The sequence below is a fragment of the Vombatus ursinus genome, unplaced genomic scaffold, assembly GCF_900497805.2.
Source record: "Vombatus ursinus unplaced genomic scaffold, bare-nosed wombat genome assembly UNPS02000580.1, whole genome shotgun sequence".
In the NCBI taxonomy this organism is placed as follows: Eukaryota; Metazoa; Chordata; class Mammalia; order Diprotodontia; family Vombatidae; genus Vombatus; species Vombatus ursinus.
This window is the reverse complement of record NW_020940358.1, coordinates 28,759,332-28,783,968: the sequence shown is the minus strand read 5'-3', so window position 1 is coordinate 28,783,968 and position 24,637 is coordinate 28,759,332. Positions and strand designations below refer to the sequence as shown.

The following is a 24,637-nucleotide window of genomic DNA, read 5'->3' as shown; positions in this document are numbered from 1 at the left end:
ACCTGGGGGTGTGTGCTACATGATCTTCCCTTGCACCATCACAGTCTCGGGGACCAGAGAGGGATTTGGCTCAGTTCCTATGTAGCACCAGTCCTATTAAGCTATATTAAAAACAATCTCTTTGGGCTTTCATCTTGGTACCTGGGCTTCTCAGGGTTTCTCCCTTGCGCTGGTAGCAACATTTGGTCTGGAATCCTGCTTCCAGGGTTGCCATAGCTAGAACTCCTGGGTTCAGGGACTGTACTGTCCATGCTTAGAATTGAAAAGAGCAAATGAAACCCCCAAATGGCAACTCTGTATCTCAGGGACATAGGGCCTAGAGGGAAGGAGGTAAATAACCCTCCCCACTGCCCACCCATGCTACAGGTAAACGGAACCTTTACCCCCTGGACTGCAGAAAAGAGAGTGAGACTAAGGAAGTTTCAGTTTTAAAGATGAAGCCTGTTTGGTTATGGCAGCCAGTGTAAAGAGGCTGCTTCTCCCCATGTGATAGGAGAACACAGGACTCTTCTTCCAGAAGCTGGTGCCTGGCATCCTTCCCATGAGTACCTCCATCTTGGGGAATCTGGGCATGTGTCATAGCCCCATTACATGTAATTATATGATTATGTTGTATTTGTCTGTGTAAATGTTGGGACCTCCCAGTAAAATATAAACTCCCACGAGACAAAGGCTGTTTCATATTTTGTATTTGTGTCACCAGCAGCTGGGCTCATGGTAGACACAATGCTTATTCAGTGAATGAAAAGTAACAGACGGCAGAAGAGAGATCACTGGCAAAGTAGGGAGATATAAACTCTAGTCCTGATTCTGCCATTAATATGCTTTGTGACCTTGGGCAAATCATTTATCCTCCCTGAACCTTAGTTTCCTCGCATGAAAAAGGAAAGAATGTTCTTCAAGATTTCTTTCAAATCTTTACAGCCTCTGATAAAGTCCTCTTTATCTCTCTGATAAAGTATCTCTGATAAAGGCCTCATTTCTAAAATATATAAAGAACTGATGTGAATTTATAAGAATACAAGTCATTTCTCAATTGATAAATGGTCAAAGGATATGAATAGGCAGTTTTCAGAGGAAGAAATTAAAGCTATCTATAGTCATAAGAAAAAATACTCTAAATTAGATTGACTCTGAGGTACCACTTCACACCTATGAGATTGACTAACATGACAAAACAGGAAAATGATAAATGTTGGAGAAGATGTGGGAAATTGGAACACTAATGCATTGTTGGTAGAGTTGTGAACTGATCCAACCATTCTGGAGAGCAATTTGGAACTATGCCCAAAGGGCTATAAAACTGTGCATATCCTTTGACCCAGCATTACCACCTCTAGATCTGTATCCCAAAGAGATCATAAAAATGGGAAAAGGACCCACATGTACAAAAATATTTATAGCAGCTCTTTTTGTGGTGGCAAAGAATTGGAAAGTGAAAGGATGCCCATCAATTGGGGAATGGCTGAAGGTTGTGGTATATGAATGTAATGGAATACTATTGTGCTGTAAGAAATGATGAGCAGAGAGACTTTAGAAAAACCTGGAAAGACTTATATGAACTGATGCTAAGTGAAATGAACAGAACCAGAACATTGTACACAGTGATAGCCACATTATGTGATGACTGACTTTGATAGACTTCCTCAGGGTGAGAGTTCCTAGTGCAAAGACTTCCAAACTCCTCCAGGGTCCCAATTAGCATGAAATCCTTTGATCTTGTGATCCTAGCTGAGAATGTGGGGAGAGGGCTGTGGTAGAAGGAGGGAAAGGGTATGCTGAAGGAAAATAGAATGAAGGGATTAGAGATTAAGCATATCCAGCATCCCCTTCCCTCATTGCATAAATCCTAGAAGGAATTCTCAAGGCATAGCTGTAACTAATTTTTTTTTACTCTTATGATAGAAATTCATGATAAAGAGAAACTGAGGCAACAAATTTCTGAGCATGATCCATTTATTAGTAAAGCTAATGATTGCCAACAAACAGGGTCCAAGGCTTCTTGGTAACCAAGGACACACCTAACAGTCAAGATGGCTCTTTTATAGTCATACAAAGGAACCCCAAAATAGTGACATCAATCTGGCATAACAAAGGTTACTAACCACAAGTTCCACCAATTTATCATAACGTGGCCTAACATCCTCTGGAAAGTCCAGTGGTTGGCAATCTCTGAGAGAGAACAGGGAGCTTGTGATTTACATGTTATTGATTTCTGATACATTAGAATATTGATTAGAATTTTGTATCTGGAAAGTCCTGAGGAGGGGAACTTAATACGTGGAGGGTGTCTAAATAGGGAACTAATAGTTCAAGCTTAAGCAGGTCAGAGGGAGTTCAAGTTCACATACTAAGGAAAAGTGATTAATATATAACAACTTGACCATTAATACATAGTAAATTGATTAAGCCTTAATGAAATAAAGTAGTATATCAAATTTAAATATCCTCTTCAGTGGGTCACTTACATAAATAATTATCTAAGGTATAAATTGAAGTGAAAATCATCAGTATCTAATGAACCCTGTATAATGCCATGTATCATTCTATCAGTTTGTTAAAGGTAAAGCAGCAATTATAAAATCAAGAAGGTTGAGTTAAATCTACATTTACAAAGCCACTTAATAAAATAATTATGAGGCCTAAAACAAAGAAAGCATATTTAACTAGAGTAGCTAGTATGCCTTTTCCAAGAGAATAACCAAGAAAACCAGGAAAAGGGGTCCCACCATAGAGTATCATCATTACGCAATTGGATTTCTGCCATAGCCTGTTGGAGTATCTGGAAACTTGTTGCAATTTCTCCTGATATCCATTAACATAGGAACAACAGGATCGATTGATCATGGCACGAGATCTTCCTTGTGAAGCTGTTAAGGAGTGGATGGATTCACTTGTGGCCTAGGCTAACTTCTCAGTCACAAGTGAGAGATTTCTAGCTGCCTACTCCAATGCAGAGATATAGATAGATACAGAGATAGATAGATCAATAGATCAATAGATAGATGGATGGATGGATGGATGGATGGATGGGTGGATGTATAAATAGAGAGACAGATGTGTATGTATATATGAACATATGTGTATATGTGAGTGTGTTTGTGTAAATATGGATCAGAGGACCTTTATCCACTTTCTGTGTTCTTTTACGTGGTTACTGATGTAGGTCCTTACTTTCTTGCTTTTGACATTGGTGCCACCATGTACTAATTTTAGAGGGGATATTAACATATCACCAAGAAAACTCAGGAAATATAAACACCATGAATCAAAAAGGCCAAAACAATAGAATAGTGAAAAGTCCTGTGTTAAGTTGTGAGAGTACAAAACAGTTCTTGCTCACAGAGAGCTCACAATCTAATAGGGGAGATAACACATATGGAAATTCTAATATGTTAATTCCCCCTGCAAACTGGCAACCCACTCCCAACGTCCATTTAAGTGGTACATTTTCATTTTGACTCCCAGATGTCCCAGGCTGGTCAGCAATACTTGGAATGGGCCTTCCCAGGAAGATTGAGTCTGCTGGAAGTTCTTGATTTAGACTGTCACTGGGATGGAGGGGCAGCTAGGTGGCACAATTGTTAGAGTGTCAGGCCTGAAGTCAGGAAGACTCATCTTCTTAAGTTCAAATCTGGCCTTAGACGCTTACTAGCTATGTGACCCTGGGCAAGTCACTTAACCCTGTTTGCCTCAATTTCCTCATCTGTAAAATGAACTGGAGAAGGAAATGGCAAACCACTCCAGTATCCCTGCCAAGAAAACCTCCAATAGGGGTCACAAAGAATCTGAAATGACTGAACAACAACAACAACAATTTTTATAATTTTCAGAAGTGGTAGATAAATAGTCCTAGACAAAACTTACCCTTTCTACTATTAGCTAAATTTGTAAATTTCCCCACTTTGGCTGAGAGAGGTCCTAGTTCCTTAAACTGCAGCACTTCAGAGTTTCATAACTCACTGTCGGTGAGGCTGACCAGATCTTATGACCTCACCCAAGTAAGAAGTCCCTAACAGACAAGGATAGCCCAAGAGCATTTGGACACTTTCTCCCAAAAGTAAGTCATTACTATTATTATTTTCCAATTTAAAGCAAAATATACCTCGTTAAATATTTATCAGTTTTCAAACATCTTAACCACATTCTTTCAACAGTTCAATTTAGAATCTAACAGCAGCTGAATTAAAAGGAGAAGTTACTGTTTTAACAGTGTGTCTGATACGACGTTTCCCCAAATATTTACTATATAAGAAAAGTTGCACATGTATTTTAAACATGAAACAAAACTTATTACCAGTTATTAATGGAGTTGAATGCACTTCCACATCTTACATAGAAAATCACTTTTGGTATTCTATATTGGTTGTATATATTCTATATTCTATATTGATTGTATTCAAGAACATTAACATTCATATAGTGCTTACAACCTGATAGGCCTTTTCGGGTGTTCTAAGTTTAATTTATAGAGTTTCAGATCCTGCTTTCTGTAATACCTTAAAATGTTTGTTTTGGGATTTCTCAGTTGTTATTTGAATTTCTTAAATATATCAGCATAACAGTTTTCTAGTGTATAATCACAGGGCAGTTCAGTAGTAAGACTGAAGTTTTTCCCTTTATGAGGACACCTGTCTTGAAAGGTTAAATGATAACGGCACAGCGCCAATTTAGAATAGCATTCTCTAAGTGGCAGAGAATTACCAAAGAAATATTTTGTCCAATTTAATTCTTACAAGGGGTGGATATTGTATTGCTCATTTTCTGAGTAAGTTAGACAATTATGTGTTAAGTACTTCACAATTATTTGGTCCTATCAACAACCCTGGGGGGTAGGTCCTATTATTATTAACTCCTTTCTAGATTAGCAAAGGAGATCTGTATTAAATTCTAATTGAGTATAATATCTGTAATAGTAGAGCATATCTCATTGCAAATGAGGTCACCAAAATGAAATCTGGGGTTTACAATCTTAAAGAGCAATATTTAGAACCTCAATTTCCCCAAGGGCTATTTACTGTTAATATTTCCAATTTCAGGGCCAACTTTTTTAGTGAGCTCATGAACCAAACCATTTCATTTTGCTTTCTTAATTTAGCCAGTCTTGATATCTTAAGGGGGTGGGGTGGGGGGGGAGAGGTATGGAGACTTAAAATGCAGGTCTTATATTTTCCCCAGTGCATCTATTCTCATCTGTAATTTTTTGAAACCCTCAGTACACCCAAATAATTTTATGCTGTGAGTTTTACTTCCAAGAGTTTTCATTTGGTAATCTTTAAAATTTTGACAGCAATTTCTCTAAAACTTTCTCAAATCCTTATTTATCTCAGTGGGGTCAAAACCCTTCCCCAAATCTCCTATTTCAAAACTACAAAAACCCTTCACACTCAGATCCTTCATTCATTCTCAACATAGACAGACTATGACTTTATTTAGTTTTTCTACCCTTTCTTCTCTTGTCCCTACTGGCTCAAACTTTCTTTCTTCCTTTCTTTTTTTGATCCCTCCAGGGGACATTGATTAAAACTCTTCAAAATTTCATCTTTCTTTTGTCTTTACATATGATGACCCAGCACTTCTCTTACTTTCTTTTTCTTGCTTAATTCTTTTAGTTTCTATTTCCAAATCATATCCTGCAGGGGTGGGAAACCTGCATCCTCGAGGCCACATATGGCACTCTATGTTCTCAGGTGCGGCCTTTTGACTGAGTCCAAATTTTACCGAACAAATCCTTTTATTAAGGAAATTTGTTCTGTGAAGTTTGAATTCAGTGAAAGGGCTGCACTTGAGAATGTAGAGGGCCACATGTGGCCTCAAGGCCGGAGGTTCCCCACCCCTGTGACCTAGACGATCTACAGAACTCATCTTCACTCCTCTGTACCTTTACCTTTACAATTTAGTGCAAGTTATTAGTTGCAAGACTGCCTTTGGAGTTCTAAAAGCTTAGGATGTACTCTAACACCTTTTGATGCCTTTGCTTCTAGATTTTGGAAACAACTAAATATTTTGTTTGTTTGTTGTTCAGTTGTTTCAGTTGTGTCTGACTCTTTGTGACCCCTTTTGGGGTTTCCTTGGCAGAGATACTGGAGTGGGTTTGCCATTTCCTTCTCTAGTTCATTTAACAGGTGAGGAAACTGAGGCAAACAGGGTTAAGTGATTTACCTAGGGTCACACAGCAACTTTGGGCAATGAGGTGGCACAGTAGAGAGTGCCAGGCCTGGGATTCAAATCTGGCCTCAAACACTGACTAGCTGTGTGACCCTGGGCAAGTCACTTCACCTTTTTTGTCTCAGTTTCCTCATCTGTAAAATGAGCTGGAGAAGGAAATAACAAACCGTTCCAGTATCTTTGCCAAGAAAACCCTAAGTAGGGTCATCAAGAGTTCAACATGACTGAAATGACTAAACAACAGCAGAAGCAAGAAGTTTGGTTATGACTTAATTGTTTAGGCAAGCCAGAAGCAGATACCATGATAAAACAGACATCATTTCAAATTAAATTGTACTTACTTTTAAATTGCTTCCTGATTTAGACAAGCTTTTCTTGGCTGGGAAATAGTAGAAATAAGCTGGAGAACAGGAACCCCAACTTATTTCTTTCCCCTCGAAATGTAGGCACAGTGCTTAGTAGCTGCCAAATGGTTAGATTGAATGGATGTTAGTAACAGTGGATTGGCTTATATGCATGGACTGTGGAGTTCAGCCTTTCAGAGAATTTTTCCTAACTCCCCATTCCGTTAATCAGTCTGTATCCAAATCTAAACTATAATAATAGAATACAAACAAGATACACAAAGGGATCTGTGATTTCTGCATTGTGGGAAATCCCACCATATCCCCAATCGTAACTTAGATAAATCATAAGGAGGGGCCTGTGACTCAGGGAGCTTAAGAGACATGACTTGAGTTAGAGAGTTAGTAAGTGAAATTTGAACAGAAATCCTGCTGCTCAGAAAATACCCTCTCCACTACCCCACTGTCACTATCATAATAATGGTATTTACAGTGTAAATTAATTACATTTACAGTGTAAAAGACTGAAAGCGCTCCTACAGCCTTCATCTCATTTAGTCTTCACAGCAATCCTGGTAAGTGGTACTGTTATCCCATTTTACAGATCAGGAAACGGAAGCTTATAAAAATAACATGATTTAAGGCCAAATAGCTAGAAAGTGGAATAACATTTATAGACTTTAAGATATATTTATATATATGTATATACACCTATGTGTATATGTGCATATATATACAAATACATACAGATTTATATTATAGTATGTATTATATTAGATGTTATGTTGTATTGGTACATTACATCATATTACATTGTTACTTTGTGTTATACCATGTCATATTATGTCAAGTTATACATATTAGGTTGTGTATTATATTGTATTGCATATCACATCATATCATAGGCTGGATTTGACTCCCAACTATCAGTTCCTGGTCTAGCGCTCCTTCTCCTAAGCCACCCAGCTTCTAATGAATAACTTAATAATGCTCTTCTTTGGATTTTTTTCTTTGTAAAAGAGTTTTACAGATGTCTCTGGTTTTCTATTTCACAATAATTTCCACTACAATCTCCACCATTACTACAACACATACACACACACACACACACACACACACACACAACCTTCTAACTGAGAAAAACAGATGAGCAAAACCAAGAGACACTGACTGCGTTTAACCCTGTATGCAGCATCCCCAACCAGAGTCCTCTACCTCCACTGAGAAGGGGTTTGATCTCCCATCCACTGGAACCAAGGTTGGTCATTACCCCTAAGCTTAGTTGAGTGTCCTCATCTGTGAAATGAGGAATCTAAATAAGATGACCCCTGAGTTCCCTTCCAAACTATGGCCCCTATTTGACACAGAACAGAATACAGAAATCTAAGATAAGGATCTGGGAGTGAGAAGGGGGCACTTAGAAGGACTGGGGGCATTACATAGCTATATGTTAAATAGTAGTAATAATAACAGCAGCTAACATTTATGTAGTACTTTGAGGTGTGTACTTTGCATATGTTATTTCATCAAATAAACATTATATGTGGAACAAGATTCTTATTAGTAACTGCTATTTCTGGATCACCAGTGCAGGCACTCATTGGAATAGCAGTAACTCCCTTCTGCATGTTCTAAGGATGATGAAAGTCGTTTTTGCCCTACTCTGACCATGATGCCCCCTGCAGGGGATTGGTTAAAGATGAGGAAACCGAAAACATACTTTGTTTCCCTCTTTGAGACATGTTTCCCAAACCCATCTCCTGAAGAAAGCTGTCTCCCATCCAACTCCCTCCCATCCCACCCCCCTCAATCAGAATGTTAATAGAGTATACGCTCCTTGAGGACAAGCCAGAATCATTCCTTTTATGTCTTGTATCCCCAGTGCCTAGCACAATGCCCAGCACATAGTTGGTGTTAAATAAGTGTGTTATTGGGGGCAGTGAGGTGGCACAGTAGAGACATGAAGACATCTTCCTGAGTTTAAATCTGACCTCAGACACTTACTAGCTGTTTGACCCTGAGCAAGTCACTTAACCTTATTTGCCTCAGTTTCCTCATCTGTAAAATGAGCTGGAGAAGGACATGGCAAACCACTCCAGTATCTTTGCCAAGGTAACCCCATTGAGGTCATGAAGAGTCAGACACAACTGTAAACAACTGAACAACAACAAAGTGCTTTGTTGACCCAATGACTGACTTCGCCTGGAAAAGTTGTGGACTATACAGTATGACTCTTCCAGAGATGGGCCATAAAGATTCCCGCCCTGGGCTTATGCATTAATAATAATAACAGCTAGCATTTGTATAACGTTGTGGGTTTTTTAAGACTAGGTTTCCCTATCTCTTACAGATTAGAAGAGCAGGAACCACTCGTGGGTAGAATCCCCACTCATTATTTTGGGAACTTTGACCTGCTCCTTTTCTGACCTGGGCCATTTTGCCCTTCTTTGACAATGTGGTAGTGCCTCATTTCCAAGGGCTCACCACATTCATGCCAAATTTAGTTCAAACATCTAATAGGTTTAGCCCACTGCAGCTTGGAACTCCTGAGCTAAAGAGATCCTCCCTGGCAGCAGGGATTCCAGGTGCTGGCCACCATAACATAATCAAGATTGTTAAAAAGATTTGCAAAGTGCTTTCTCCATGTCTGATTTGGAGTCAGAGGACCTCCGTTCAAATCCCAGCTCTGCCACGTATAATCATTGTGATCTTGGGCAAGTGATCACTTAACCTCTCTGACTTGGTGGCCCCACCTGTAAAATGAGGGAGTTGGGCTAGATGGTCTCTGAGATCTTTTCTAACTCCAAACCCGGAATCCTGATTGCTCCAATGTCAGAGGTGATGGGAACACTTGTATTGACCTGTTTCCTTTTCCATGTTTGGCCTTGTTGTATACAGTTTAAAATATGCAAAATTTGCAAAAATTTGCAAAATATGCAAAAATATGCAAATATTTAATACTAAAAAAACTAAGTTTGTTAAGTAATGTGGAATCTCCAAAACATACTTCTTCCTGACCCCCCCCAATTCCTTACATTTCCTTCAGCAGGCTTCCTGATTAGCCCAAAGGGAACAGCAGATCTTAGAATGGGTGAATTGACCCAGGGCCCAGGTGGGGGATTTGCAAAATCATCCAAGGGTATCCTGGTGTGGAAAACGACATTCTTAGCTGAGGCCCTTAAGAGGGCATGAAGGTCCAGCTAAGCCTGGGAAACTTTAGCTAAGGATTAGGTTAGGAAACTTCATGCTACTCCATCTCAGACTGAATAGATTTCTGTTATATAGATTACCATTTCCATTATCCTGCTGTATTATTTCTAATTTTGCATATTCTTTTTCTCCTTTTTATAGTTCAATATCACTCCTCTTTTTCCCTGCCAAGTCCCTAAAAGAAATCATTTCTATCATTGCCTAAGCTTCTGCCCCTCCTACTCAATTTTCACCTCCTTTCAATCTGGCTTTCAGCCCATCAATGAATTGAAACTGCAATTGCCAAGGTTTTAAGTGATCTCTTAGCTGATAAAGCCAATGGCCTTTTCCAGTCCCCATCCTCTTTGACCTTCTGGTAGCTTTCCAGGCTGCTGAGCACTCCCTCCTGCATATTCTCTCCTTGCTTGGCTTCCCTAGCACTGCTCCCTCCTGGTTCTCGTCCTACAGGTATGACTCCTTTTTTTTTTTTTTTTTTGGTGAGGCAATCGGGGTTAAGTGACTTGCCCAAGGTCACACAGCTACTATATGTGAAGTGTTTAGTCTGAGGCCAGATTTGAATGACTCCTTTTTAAGTCTCTTTTGCTATACATAATCTATCTCCTGACCTCTAACTTTGGAGGTCCTCTAAGGCTCAGTCCTGCCCTCTTCACTCTGCCTCAGTGAACTCATCAGTTCCCATGGGGTTCAACTTTCATTCCTATGCAGATGACTTATAGATCTATATGTTATTGTTGTTCAGTTGCTTTCAGTCATGTCCAATTCTCCATGACCCTATTTGGGGTTTTCTTGGCAAAGATACTAGAGTAGTTTATTATTTCCTTCTCCAGCTCATTTTACAGATGAGGAAACTGAGGCAAACAGGGTTAAGTGACTTGCCCAGGGTCATACAGCTACTAAGTGCTTGAGTTCACATTTGAACTCAGGTCTTCCTGACTCCAGACCCAGTGTTCCATCCACTTCACCACCTACCTGCGCCAAAATTTATATATTCAGCACTAATTGCTCTCCTGAACTCTGGTACCACATTATCAACCACCTGTTGGACATCTCCACCTGACTGTCCCAGAGGGATGTCAAATTTATCATGTCTGAAACAGAACTCTACATTCCCTCCCGATTCCATACCTCTATCAGACTTCACTGTTTCTCTTGGGGTAGTGACAATCTTTCTATGACCTGGTTTCACATCAGAATCACTTTTGATTCTTTCCTCTTTCTTATCCCCATATAGCTAATCTGTTGCTAGTCTTCTTGGGACTCCCTGTATAATAGCTCTGGCATGTGTCTGAACTCTCTCCACTCAAAGAGATTCTACTCTAGTTCTGGTCTTTACCTCCTATTGTCTAGAATTCAGAGGTGGGGAACCTGGAGGCTACATATGCACCTTCTAGGCCCTCAAGTGAAGCCTTTTGACTGACTCCAAACTTCACACAACAAATCCCCTTAATAAAAGGGGAATAATAAATTAATAAATAAAGGATCCTTTTATTAAGGGGATTTGTTCCGTGAGGTTTGGAGTCAGTCAAAGGGCCACATTTGAGGACCTAGAGGGCCACATGTGGCCTCAAGGCTGCAAGTTCTCTACCCCTGGAGATGATTGCCTTAGCCTCCTAAGTAGTCATCCTGCCTTCAGGCTCTTCCTAATTTGATCCATCTTCTACAGAACTGCCAAACTGATCATCCTCAAACATCACCTAGTAGTGCCTCTTCCATAGTAGGAAAACCTCAGTGCCTCCCTATTGCTTTAAGGTAAAAGACAAAACCCTCTGCCTAGCCTTTAATGCCATTACGACTGTGTTTTCCATCTACCTTTCCAGGCTCGCTTCACATTATTACTGTTCATGCATTCTCCTTTACAGCCATGCCAGCTTACTGCCCTATACATGAAATTCTCCCCCTTGTCAGGTGGCCCTCAGAGCTTGAAATGCTTTTCCTCTTCACCTCCATCTGTTAGAGCCTCTAGCTTCCTTCAAAGCATAGTCCAGATGCCACCTCCTTACACAAGGCCATTCCTGAGCCCTCCAGCTATTGGTGATCTGTCCTTCCTAAAGTTATTTACTTGGTTTACGCTTTGTATTTGCTTGTCTGTGTACATGTTGTATCCTCCAGAAGACCATAATCTCCTTTTGGGCAGACACCTTCTTCTTTTTTTCATCCATAGTTTCTAGCACAGTAACCTGGCAGATAGCATGATAAATGTTTGAATTTAATTGAATTAAATGAGCCCTTCTCACAAGGAATTCTACAACCCAGTTAAGGAATCATTTTCTCTGGCTGTCCCCCATGCCTGGAATGTTCTCCTTTACTCTGACTACTGACCTCCCTGGTTTCCTCTAAGTCCAAACTAAAATTCTACAGGAAATCTTCCCTAACTCCTCTTAATTCCAGTGCCTTCCCTCTGTTAATTAATTTTTTTATTTATCCTGTATATAGCTTGACTTTTATCAATTTGTTTACATATTGTCTTCCTCATTTAATTGTAAGCCACTTGAGGGCTGGGACTTAGCACAGAGCCTGACAAATAGTAGGTGCTTAATAAATGTTTATTGATTTGATTGAAGATAAGATTAACATACATGAAGAAATTAGAGAAAATCTAAAGATAGAATCCAGTCAAGTACTAGCTTGTATGGTGTGAGCCATCGTGTTAGACCATGACAGAGAACAGTCATTGTTAGTTAGAATAGCCCAGAGAAGTTTCATTGGAGGTGATGAGACCGCTTGAACTTTGAGGCTAGAGTTTGCATAAGCAAAGGTCAGTGCTGTACTCCCAGAGGTATGCTGGAGCTAGCTCAAAATGGCTTGTGAGAGCTGATTGTTAAAATTTCAATTATTTACATGTACCTATGAAATTCAAAAATGCTACAAATCTGGACTTGATTTATTGTTCTGTTGGCTTTAGATGTTAATTATGCAGATTAAACTTCAAGGTGTGTCATGGGTACATTTCTACTTCCAACCTATGTCCACCCTCACCCAATAAGCTGGTTGTTAAACATTTACTAACACACTACTGTCTCCCCCTGGTGAGTTCCAAGGTCCAGGAACAGAAATAGTCCCATTTATTGGATTTCAGAAGTTGGTATCATCCAAGTTTTCTAGCTTGGGTGAAGGAATAAATACATATCCACTGGGAAGAAGAGGCCCTATAAGAAGTGGGACCTTTTTAAGGGACCTCCACCACAGAACTCCACTGCACTGATGTCACACTCTCAAGACTTTTGTCTGACACTCTTTTTCATTTCTTTCCCATTGTTGGGCACATAGTGCAGGAATTCCAATCAATATTTTCCACTGGTATTTCCCATACTGGACTCTCAGGATATATTTTTTGGAAAGGAAGGACCCCATCGTTAACTGGCACAGAGAGACCCATAAGCTTTAAGTGACCCTGGTTTCAGTTTTTGTTACTATTCAACCTTATTATTAATGACATCTCAGAGCCTCCCTATAGTGGCATGGGGTTGACTGTGGAGGTAGTGAAGTCCCTGTCACTGGAGACCTTCCAGTATAAGCTAGATGACTGCTTGTAGCAAATTTATAGAAGAATTATATAGAACATATGTCTACTTGGATAAATGTTACACTTGCAGGCCTTCTGAGGTCCCTTCTAACTCAGATCCCAGGATTCTGAGATGGTTAAGTGGAAGACCCTGGGGGAGAGGGGAAGGGCAACTTTAGAGAAGAAAGAAAACCTTCTCTTGGGGAGCAGTAGGGAGGAGGAGAGGCTAAAACAGGAAGCAGAGTCATCTGCTGAGAGAAATGAGGCCCTAAAGGCCTGAGATTATGATTGTGGGGAATATTCTCAGGCATTTAGAATAGATAAATAAAAACATGAGTGGTAGACTACCTTGCAATTGGACAGCATGAATCTGTAATAGGAAAAAGGCTGCGCTCTTCTGTCTTTCTCTAGTCATACTCCCTCCTCTCATAGTCAGAGCAAGAAAGGCAGGTGGGAGGCATAAACTGGGCCTGGGGGTTAGCACAGCAAACCAAGATGAGGGAGTCTTTAGTGTTAGAAAGGGAAATTTCAGTGTTAATTGATTTGTGTTCTTCTCTCTGTGGGTATTCCCCCCACTGATGTAGATAGCAACCTGATTATACCTGAGGACTCAGCATAACAGGATGGAAAATGCACTGGCTCCAAGCTCAGGGGACTTGGGTTCAAATTCCACCTCTCGTGCTTACCACCTGTGAGACTTGAAAATCAGCCCTACCCCCAGAGTACCAGATCCATCGAAGTGAGGAGATCAGCCAGCAGGCCAAAGGTTTGCTCCGAGATGATAAGGATGATGATAATTCACATTTACATTGCACTTGAAAGTTTGTAAATCCCTCTTCCTCCTAGGCATCATGCCAGGGGTTACAGACCTAGCTGGGTTACTTTGGGGCCCACCAGGCAGTGGTCAAGCTATGTTAACTCACCAGAGCCAAAGGGGACTCCCACGTGCAGTCAGGGGACTGGGTCTGCGGGAAAGTTATTTCAGCTGCTTCCATTCTTCAGGAAATCCATTTGGTATTTTCCACTCCCCTCCCATGTTGCTCCCTACTCTTCCAGGCCTGGGGCTGCTGAGTGTGCAGAGTTCTTGCTAAATTCCTTCCGCTCACCACACGGCAGACAGAGTGAGGCCAGAACCCAACCGGCAGTGGTGTGTGTAGAAATCTGGGGAAGGGGGCTGGGGTGAGGTCACTCCTGGAGAAGCTGGGGGTGGCTGACTGGAGCAAGCCCCTAGGGAGACAGAGGAATTGGGTTTCCTGGACTGACTCAAAGCCAGATGAGTAATTTTGCAGTCGACATTTTTGGGAAGAGATGTGGCTATTTTGTAGCTTAAAAATTAGCGCAAGTACCTTTTGCAAAGTAGAGAGAAACCAGTGCAGGCTGTGCACACAGTTAAAGCAACACTACCTGTAACCCTGATAACAGCTCCTGTGGCTGAACCCCAAGCCTGAAGGGCAGCTCTTCAGTTGTCTCGGGTTTTCTGCCCCTAGTCCTAGCCTAGTCTTTTGGATCCTCAGCCACCCAGCATCCCCTCTCCCCTCCAAATTCCTGACTCAGGAATGGAGAAAAGCCCTTTCCCCTTAATCCAAACAAAACTAAGTGAGGATTAAAAGAGGAATTAGAGGGAAAAGTAAAAAGAAACAGAAGTTACAGTTATACTTCAATTTGGTGGGCTTATTAGCTCCCACGGATTTAATTATCACCTCTATGTTGACAATTTTCAAATCTACCTCTCCTGCCCCAACCTCTCTACTGACCTTCAATCCCGCATCTCCAACTGTCTTTCAGACAGCACTGACTGGATCTCCAGGAGACATCTTAAACTAAACATGTTCAAACTAGAACTCATTATCTTTCCTCCTAAACCCTTCTCCCTTCCCCCTCCACCATCTCTATTACTTTAGAGGGCAACATCAGTCTCCCAGTCCCTCAGGCTTACACCCTAGGAGTCATCCTGGACTTTTCACTATCTCTCATCCTCCCCCTCTCCCAATTCTAATCTGTTGCCAAAGCCTGTCAATTTCATCTTTGCAATATCTCTCCAATACGTTATCTTCTCTCTTCTGACACCGTAGTGCAGACTTTCGTGAGCCTGCTTGCCTCAAGTCTCCTCCCACCCCACTCCAATCCATCCTCCCTTCAGGCACTAAAGTAATTTTCCAAAAGAACAGGTCTGACCGCGCACACACACACACACACACACACACACACACACACACACACATTCCAGTGGTTCCTTATTGCCTCCAGGATCAAATATAAAAGGCTCTGTTTGGCATTCAAACAGAATGTCCCCTCCTACTTTTCCAATATTCTTATCCCTTACTCCCTGACATGTACTCTTTTATATAGTAACACTGGCATCCTGACTGTCCCACAAGCAAGACACTTCATTTCTTGGACATTTTCTCTGGCTGTCTTCTATGCCTTTTGGAATGTTCTCCTTTCTTATCTCTGCCTTCCTTCAAATCTCAGCTAAAACCCCACCTTCTAAAGGAAGCCTTTCCTGATCCACTTAATTCTAGCACCTTCCCTCAGTTAATTATTTCCCATTGTTCCTGTATATTGTTTTGTACATATTTGTTTGCATGTTAGTTTGTAAGCTCCTTGAGGGCAGGGACTGTCTTTTGTCTCTTTTTGTATCTCCACTGCTTAGCACAACACCTGACACATAGTAAGTGCTTAATACATATTTATTGAGTGTTTGATGTGATTGCCAAATGAAAAATGGATAACTTCATATGGATTTAATCCTCGGAAAGATTAATCTCGATTCTTACCTATCTCTATAATCCATGAGTGATTCAGCATTACTCACTCACTAGTAGAGCCTTCTATATTTCAATGGAATCATGATTTCATCATTGTAGATCCTCTCTCCAACACTAGGACAGATCTCAACCCATCTCCACCATTTCCTCCTGTGCAGTTCTTATCATCCATAAAAGATTCACTGAATATACTAGTTGCTTTTCTCTAAGTCTTTTAATATGTTGTGGATAACAGAGTGGTACCCAAGATGTCCATTAGTCTTAACTGTATGACCAGCCTACTTCCTTATCTGGTCATATGAATGAATAAATAAAAGAATGAATGAATTAAAAAGCATTTATTTAGCATTTATTATATGCTAGGTATTATCCTAAACAAAGAGGACACAAATACAAAATCTAGTAAGACCCTACATGCAAGGAACTTACATTCTAATAGAAGACAATATATATGGTGGTGGCCAAGGTGTGTTTGGATCAAGGCAGTCATGGAGACTGTACATGGAGCCATAGATTGTTTGACATGTTCATTTTTGGAGTGGTAGTGTTGATTTGGTTACTGTTCCCAGAGCAAGAGGTAGAAAGTTAGCATGGAGAGAAGATGGCTAAGGAACAGAAGCTTAGGTAGGCAGAAAGGGGAGCCTGGGTCAATTTAGAAATACCGGAGACTCACTAATCAGAAGACCAGGTCCTCAGGGCCATAAGTGAATGTAGAAGGAATCTGGAGGAGTATGTGTGTGTGTGTGTGTGTGTGTGTGTGTGTGTGTGTGTGTGTGTGTGAGTGAGTGTATGTGTAATTGTTCCCTTTAGTCAACCTTTCTCTATCCTTTGAAGCCTCTCAGCAGATGAGCTAACTCAGGTTGCAGGTAACCAATAGCCCTCAAACCTGTTGGTGAGTTAGGGAGATATCTGTCCCAAGCATGTGAAGTCTTCCCCCAGTGAAATGAGTGGATAATAAGAATTTGTTCCAATGGCCATGAAGGTGGGTGAAGCAGGCCTTGTGGAGTGCTTAGAGCTTGTTCAGACATTGAACGCACCAAGGTCATCCACTGCATCCTGGGCCATTGCCAGTTGTCTTGATTTTTGTCCTGCCACTGGACTTCGATGACTAGAAGAGAGAGTGAGGTTGATGACTTTGTGCAACTCCACCTCACTTAAATCCAATTCCGAAAAGAGTCAAGACATCGCCCTGTGATCTCATTGGTCCTCTTCAAAATTGAAGGACAAACAACAACAATCCTAGCCTTCCAACTGGCTGTGTTAACATTGAAAAGTTACTGAACTCTGTTCTGGTCATTCTAAGATTCCTTTGTGCTTAGCATTCCCTTCTTTAACGTGAGAATAAAGTATCTCCGTATCTGATTCATGTATGTATATTGGTACCTTTTAAACTTCTACCCCTTTTAGGGGAAAATCCCAGACTAGAGCCAAGAAGTAGAATTGCCCCCAGAATCTCTGATGTCTGGGGATGATGAGCCAGTGAATATGAGAACTGAGGAATCTACTTTTCTGATTGAGAGGTCAGGCTTCCCCAGCAATGAACCCACTATACAACCACATGGCTGGGCAAGAGGGAAGAGTAAGCATCCTGTATATACTTACATATAAGAACACATATAAGTATATAAACCCACAAGTACAAAAATATTTATAGCAGCTCTTATTGTTGTGACAAAGAATTGGAAATTGAGGGGAATGGCTGAACAAGTTGTGGTATATGAATGTAATGGAATACTGTTGTGCTATGAGAAATGATGAGCAAATGGACTTCAGAAAAACCTGGAAAGACTTGTATGGTCTGATGCTGAGTGAAGTGAGCAGAACCAGAGGAACATTGTACATAGTAACAGCAACATTGTATGATGACTGACTTTGATATACTTGGCTCTTCTGAGCAATGCAAGGATTTAAGACAACTCCAAAAGACTCATGATGGAAAATGCTATCCACATCCAGAGAAAGAATAATGGAGTCTGAATGCAGATTGAAGCATGCTATTTGCTCTCCTTTTCCTATGTTATTTTGTTTTATTGCTTCATTATCATGGCTCCTTCCATTAGTTCTAATTGTTCTTTACATCATGACTGATGGGAAAATATGCTTAATATGAATGTACAAGTGGAGCCTATATCAGATTGCATGTCATCTTGGGGGGAGGGGAGAGAGGGGAAGAAAATTTAAAACTCAAAATCTCATGGAAGTGAATGTTGAAAACTAAAAATAAATTAGTCATTTTTAAAAAAAAATAAATGCTAGTTAGGGAGGGAGGACACTAGCAGCTAGGAGAATCAAGAAGGACCTCAGGCAGAAGATAGTGCTTGAATTGCATCTTATAAGAAGAGAGAGACTCTATGAGGCCAAGGGGAGGAGGGATTGTATTCCAGACGTGGGTGATGACCAGTGCAAATGCACTGAGAGAAGAACAGAAAGAAGACCAGTTTGACTAAACTATAAAGTGTGGAAAGGAGGAGAGGTGGCCGCTAAATGATGGAGTAAGGAATAAGCCAACTCCTCCCCCTGGCTTGATGGATCATGGGGCTGCAGTGAAGGGAAGGGACAGCCAGCCTTTGAGAGGGCCAAGAAATGAGGCATTTTCTGGAGAAATCAAAGTTTCCCCAAGCACCAGAAAGTAAAATAAAGGTGTCAGTTGGGGCTCTAGGATGAAGGAGAGTTTATTATAAACCAAGGAGTATTCCAAAGGACAAAGTGGAAAGGAAGAGTAGATGAAGATAAGAGCTGGGTAGGATAAGGATTGAGTTTACTATTAGAGGAAGTGAAAGGGGGGAGGTTAGAGGCTAGGTTTTGTAACTGACCCCTCAGCTGATCCTGGGCTGATCTGGGGTGACCCATGCACATAGCACAGGTCCCCAGACCAGACAATCTACTTCTAGAGGATGGCAGGACTCAGGTGAGGGGTATGACAGCCATGGAACCCTGCTCAGGGGGGTTGGGGAGGGGAGCGGAGCACCAAAAGAACAGACACTTACTAGTTGTGTGGCTATGGACAAGGTGTTTGACCACTCTGAATTCTCCTGCTCTGAGGAAACTTACATTCACCTAGGAGAAACAGCAGATACACAGAAAACTATATACAAAATCAGTGCAAGGTACAGTTATCCCTTCCACATCATGACTTTCCCCATTGTGATTTCGATATATTGTGAGTGAGAATAAGAAATTAAATGGGAATTTTGGGGGAGTTTTGCGGAAGCTGCATACGACACATGAAGGCCAGCAGATGACACAGAGCCTATGATCAAACACTTAACCTTGCCTCAAAGCATAGAGATGCTATGAGGATAAGTGAGATCATCCTGGAAAAGTGGAAAAAAATTCAATTCTCTGAGAAGAAGCTACAGAGGGAAATAAATCAAGGACTTATTAGTGGTAGCAGAACATTATTATTACTGTTTCCAGTAATAACATGAAGCCAAATAAGCAATTTTGCAATCTGCCATTTTGGAGAAGGGATGTGGACATTTGAAGCTTAAAAAGTGATCCAAACACTTCTTCCAAGCAAAAGAAAGAGAATGGACTTTGTAAGGCAATATCCCTGGGAACCTAAAAATTGCTTTTGCTGTTAAGTCCCAAGGTCAGTGAAGAAGAAATGTAGCACCAGGTTCTAAGAATCGTAGATTTAAGAGTTGAAAGAGAATTCCAAAGCTATCTAACTTAACCCCCTCATTTTACAGTGAGGAAATTTCCTCCCAGAAAGGTTGAGTGATTTGCCCAATGTCACATACATACTAAGCAGCAGAGCCAGGATCTGAAGCCATGTCCTCTAACTCTAAAGCCATCAGAGGCCATCTTATTGGACCCATATCTGAGCAAGAATTTGTTTTACACCATTGCCAAGCTAGATGGCACAGTGGATAGAGCTCTAGGTTTGGAGTCAGGAAGTCCTGAGTTCGAATCCAGCCTCAGAAACATCTTAACTGTGTGGGGAAACACTAGCCCAGATAGGGAAATCAACTTGCCCCGGAGCACAGTCAAGATCAGGCTTGACTCCCAGGCTAGAGTTTCTTCTACTATACCTCAATATAAAAGTGTTTTAAAAAGTTAAATGTGCTACTTGGAAAAGGAAGACCTTGGTTCAAATTGTGCCTTAAGCTCTTACTAGCTGTGTGATCCTAGACAAATAACTTAAACTCTCAGCCTCATTTTACAAAAATTGGGGATAATAACACCTTTCTCCAATGACTCTTGTGATGATTGAACAACAACAACAACAAATGGTTATCTGGCCTTTAACTGAATAGCTCCAAGGAGAGGGAACCTTCTAAGGCAACTCCTACGTACAAATAGAGCTCCTTGTTAGGAAGGCTTTCCTGACGTCAAACTCAAATTTGCTACTTTGTAACTTCCACCCATTGCTGGTCATCCTAGTTCTGACCTGTGGAGCCAATCAGAATAATCCTAATCCCTCTTCCATGTTACTGCCATTCAAATTTTTGAAGATATTGTGCATGCTCCCCCGCCCCCTCAAATCTCTTCTCAAAATTAAACATCCCAAGATATTTCATATGGCATGATCTTGGGACCTTTAACTGGATTTCTGGATTGGGAGGGGGAGTTTAGAGGTGATTCCTTCTATTGCTTAGTAGAGTGGAGCATCTCTAAGTCCCATTGGAGTATTTCCAGGGAATCTGGGACCCTCTGTGCCCTAAGGCACCAACATATTTTCACTTATCTCATGACACCTTTCACCATCCTGGCTGCCTTCTTAATGGTGTAGAACCTATCTCTGGTTCTGTTCATGGAATTTGAAAAGAACTATAAAATGGAAGGTTTGGATTCATCCATTTTTATGGTTCTGTCCAGCTTTGACACTGTAATTTTGTGGTTCTTATTGCCTTTGCCCAGCATCAAGACAGAAGAAATGCAGCACAAGGCCTCTCTACCCAGTCAGGGACCAGACGGGCACTCACCCATTCAGACAAGATGAGTCGATCACTGGTGAGTACCCAGGGTGACCTCATCAGGAGCTCATTAACAACCACAGGAAGGATGAGGAACCATGGCTGAGTCACAATCCAGACAAACTAACCAAAACCAGGTTCTAGTTTGACAGAGTGAGAGCCTTACACCCAGGAGCCATCAGAGAAGGCTCTGTGACCCCATAATTCTACAGAAGCCCAGGGCCTCCCCTGAAGAAAGCAACTCTATGAAGCTCCTACCAATATCATGAGATCCTGAATCAGTGATACATCCCAGGCCTTCTGTTTCAAGAGGTTATTAACATTTCTTACATGAAAGGCCTTCCTACTCACTGGCAGTACAGTGAAGCTTATGGACTCTCTCAGAATAATGTTTTTTTATGATTTAATATTTTTTATTTTCCCCAGTTACATGTAAAAACAATTTTTACTTTTTTTATATTTTGAGTTTCAAATTTTCTCCCTCACTCCTTCCTCTCTCCCCTCCTTGAGAAGGCAAGCAATTTGATATAGATTATACATGTGCAGTCATGCAAAACTTATTTCGACATTACTTATGTTGTGAAATAGACCAAAAAACCCCTAACAACAACAACAACAACAACACAACAAGAAAAAAAGGAAAGTAAAGAAAAAGTATCCTTTGATTTGCATTCAGACTCATCAGTTCCTTCTCTGGAGATGGATAGCATTTTTCATCATAAGTCCTTTGGACCATAAGTCTTGGATCATTGTATTGCTGAGAATAGCTAAGTCATTCACAGTTGATCATTGTATAATATTGCTGTTACTATGCACAATGTTCTCCTGATTCTGCTCACTTCACTTTGCATCAGTTCATGTAAGTTTTCCCAGATTTTTCTGAGACCATCCTGTTCATCATTTCTTACAGCACAATAGTATTTCATCACAATCATATACAACAACTTGTTCAGCCATTACCCAATTGGTGGTCATCCCCTCAATCTCCAATTCTTTTTTTTATTATAAATATATTTAATTACATAGTAATATGTCATAAGAAATGGCCTGATTATCAGTGGTATGTTCATGCTGGCACATGCTGGAACTATGATATTTAGGATTTGTAACTTTGGCAGTCCATTCAATGACTTAAATGCCAATCTTACTATAACTTAGTAGATGGTCTTTTTTAAATTTATTTTTTATTAATTTATTTTGATTTATCAACAATCACTTCCATAAGCTTTTGAGTTTTAAATTTTTCTCCCCCTCCCTTGCCACCTCCCTCCCCAAGACAGTGCACAATCTGATACAGGCTATACATATATATTCCTATTAAACATATTTTCATATTAGTGATATTGTAAGGAAGAATTAGAACCAATAGGAGGAACCACCAGAAAGAGAAAACAAAACAAAACAGAAGAAAAAAATAGCAAATAGTATGTTTCTATCTGCATTCAAGCTCCATAGTTCTTTCTTTGGATGTGGATAGCATTTTCCATCATGAGACCTTTGGAGATGTCTTAGATCCTGGCATTGCTGAGAAGGGCTAAGTCTATCAATGTTAGTCATTGCACAATGTGACTGTTGCTGTGTACGATGTTCTGCTGGTTCTACTCACTTCACTCAGCATCAGTCCATACAAGTCTTTCCAGGTTTTTCTGAAGTCCACCTGCTCATCATTTCTTATAGCATAATAGTATTCCATTACATTCATACATCACAACTTGTTCAGTCATTCACCAATTGATGGACATTCTCTCAATTTCCAATTCTTTGACACCACAAAAAGAGCTGCTGTAAATATTTTTGTGCACATAGGTCCTCTTTTTTTTTTTATCTCTTTGGGATACAGACCTACTAGTGGTATTACGTGGTCAAAGGGTATGCATGGTTTTATAGCCCTTTGGGAATAGTTTCAAATTTCTCTACAGAATAGTTGTATACAAGTGGTATACAATTTCACCAACAGTGCATTAGTGTTTCAATTTTCCCACATCCACTCTTAACATTTGTCATTTTCCTTTTCTGTCATAGTCTATTTGATAGGTATGGGATGGTAGTTCAGAGATGTTTTAATTAGTATTTCTCTAATCAGTAGTGATTTAGAGCATTCTTTCATATGATTATAGATGCTTTGATTACTTTATATAAAAACTGCCTGTTCATATCCTTTAATCATTTATCAATTGAGAAATGGCTCTTATTTTTATAAATTTGATTCAGTTCTCCATATGTTTGAGAAATGAGGTCTTTATCAGAGAAACATGCTGTAAATTTTTTTTCATAGTTATGATTACTAACTGTATTTCCCTTCATCTTATTCCCTCCCTCATTTATCCTACTCACTCTCCTTTCATCCTGTCCATACTCACAAGTGTTTTGCTTCTATCTTTTACCTACCGCAATCCACCCTCCCTTCTATCATCTTCCTTTTCCCCTCCTATTTCCTGTGGGTTAATATAGATTTCTGTACCCATCTGAGTGTTTGTTATTTCCTCTTTGAGCCAATTACAATGAGAGTAAAGCTCACACACTCCCACCCACCTCCTACATCTTCCCCTCTACTGTAAAAGTTCTTTTGTGCTTCTTTTATGTGAGATAATTTACTCTATTCTACCTCTCTCTTTCCCCTTCTCCCAGTGCATTCTTCTTTCCTCATCCTTAATTTTATTTTTTTTGATAATCATCACATCATATTCAACTCACACCTGTGCTCTCTGTCTATGTATACTCCTTCTAACTGCCCTAATCATTAGAAAGTTTTTAGGTGTTATTTCCCATGTAGGAATGTAAATAATTTAACCTTATTGAAATACTCATGATTTCTCTATCCTCTTTACTTTTTTATGTTTCTCTTGAGTTTTGTATTTGAAAGTCAGATTTTCAATTCAGCTCTGGTCTTTTCATCAGGAATGCTTGGAAGTCTTCCATCTCACTGAATGTCCATTTTTTCCCTGAAGGATTATACTCAGTTTTGCTGGGTAAGTGATTCTTGGTTGTAATTCTAGCTCCTCTGCCTTATGGAATTTCTATTTTATTCTATTCTATATTCTATGCCCTCCTATCCTTTCATGTAGAAACTGCTAAATCTTATGTTATTCTGACTCTGAATGTATGATATTTGAATTCTTTCTGACTGTTTGTAATATTTTCTCCTTGCCCTGGGAGCTATGGAATTTGGCTATAATATTCCTGGGAGTTTTCGTTTTGGGATCTCTTTCAGGAGGTGATTGGTGAATTCTTTCAATGTCTGTTTTACCCTCTGGCTCTAGAATATCAGGGCAGTTTTCTTTGATAATTTCTTGAAAGATGATGTCGTGGCTCTTTTGTTTTTTTTGATCATGGTAGTTCAATAATTTTAAAATTATCTCTCCTGGACCTATTTTCCAGTTCAATTGTGTTTCCAATGAGATGTTTCACATTTTCTTCTATTTTTCCATTCTTTTGGTTTTGTTTTATTGTTTTTTGATGTCTCATAAAGTCATTAGCTTCCACTTGCCCAATTCTAATTTTTTAAGGAATTATTTTCTACAGTGAGCTTTGGTATGTCTTTTTCCATTTGGTCAATTCTGCTTTTCAAAGCATTCTTTTCCTCATTGGATTTTTGGACCTCTTTTATCATTGGCCTAGTCTGTTTTTCAAAGAGTTATTCTATTCAGCATTTTTTGTGCCTCCTTTACCAAGTTATTGGTTCTTTTTTTTTCATGATTTTCTTGCATCACTCTCATTTTTTCCCCC

General features: G+C 40.1%; 1 long non-coding RNA gene across 2 annotated transcripts; it reads left to right on the top strand.

Moving 5' to 3' along the window:
• The first annotated feature begins 3,961 nt into the window (after positions 1 to 3,961).
• Positions 3,962 to 23,848, top strand: LOC114032782. Of its 2 annotated transcripts, XR_003567872.1 has the most exons (4): positions 3,962 to 4,060; positions 7,028 to 7,087; positions 20,856 to 20,948; positions 23,810 to 23,848. It is a non-coding gene; the product is annotated as an uncharacterized LOC114032782 (long non-coding RNA). The 2 variants fall into 2 exon arrangements; XR_003567870.1 differs by lacking the exon at positions 7,028 to 7,087.
• Positions 23,849 to 24,637: the final 789 nt, after the last annotated feature.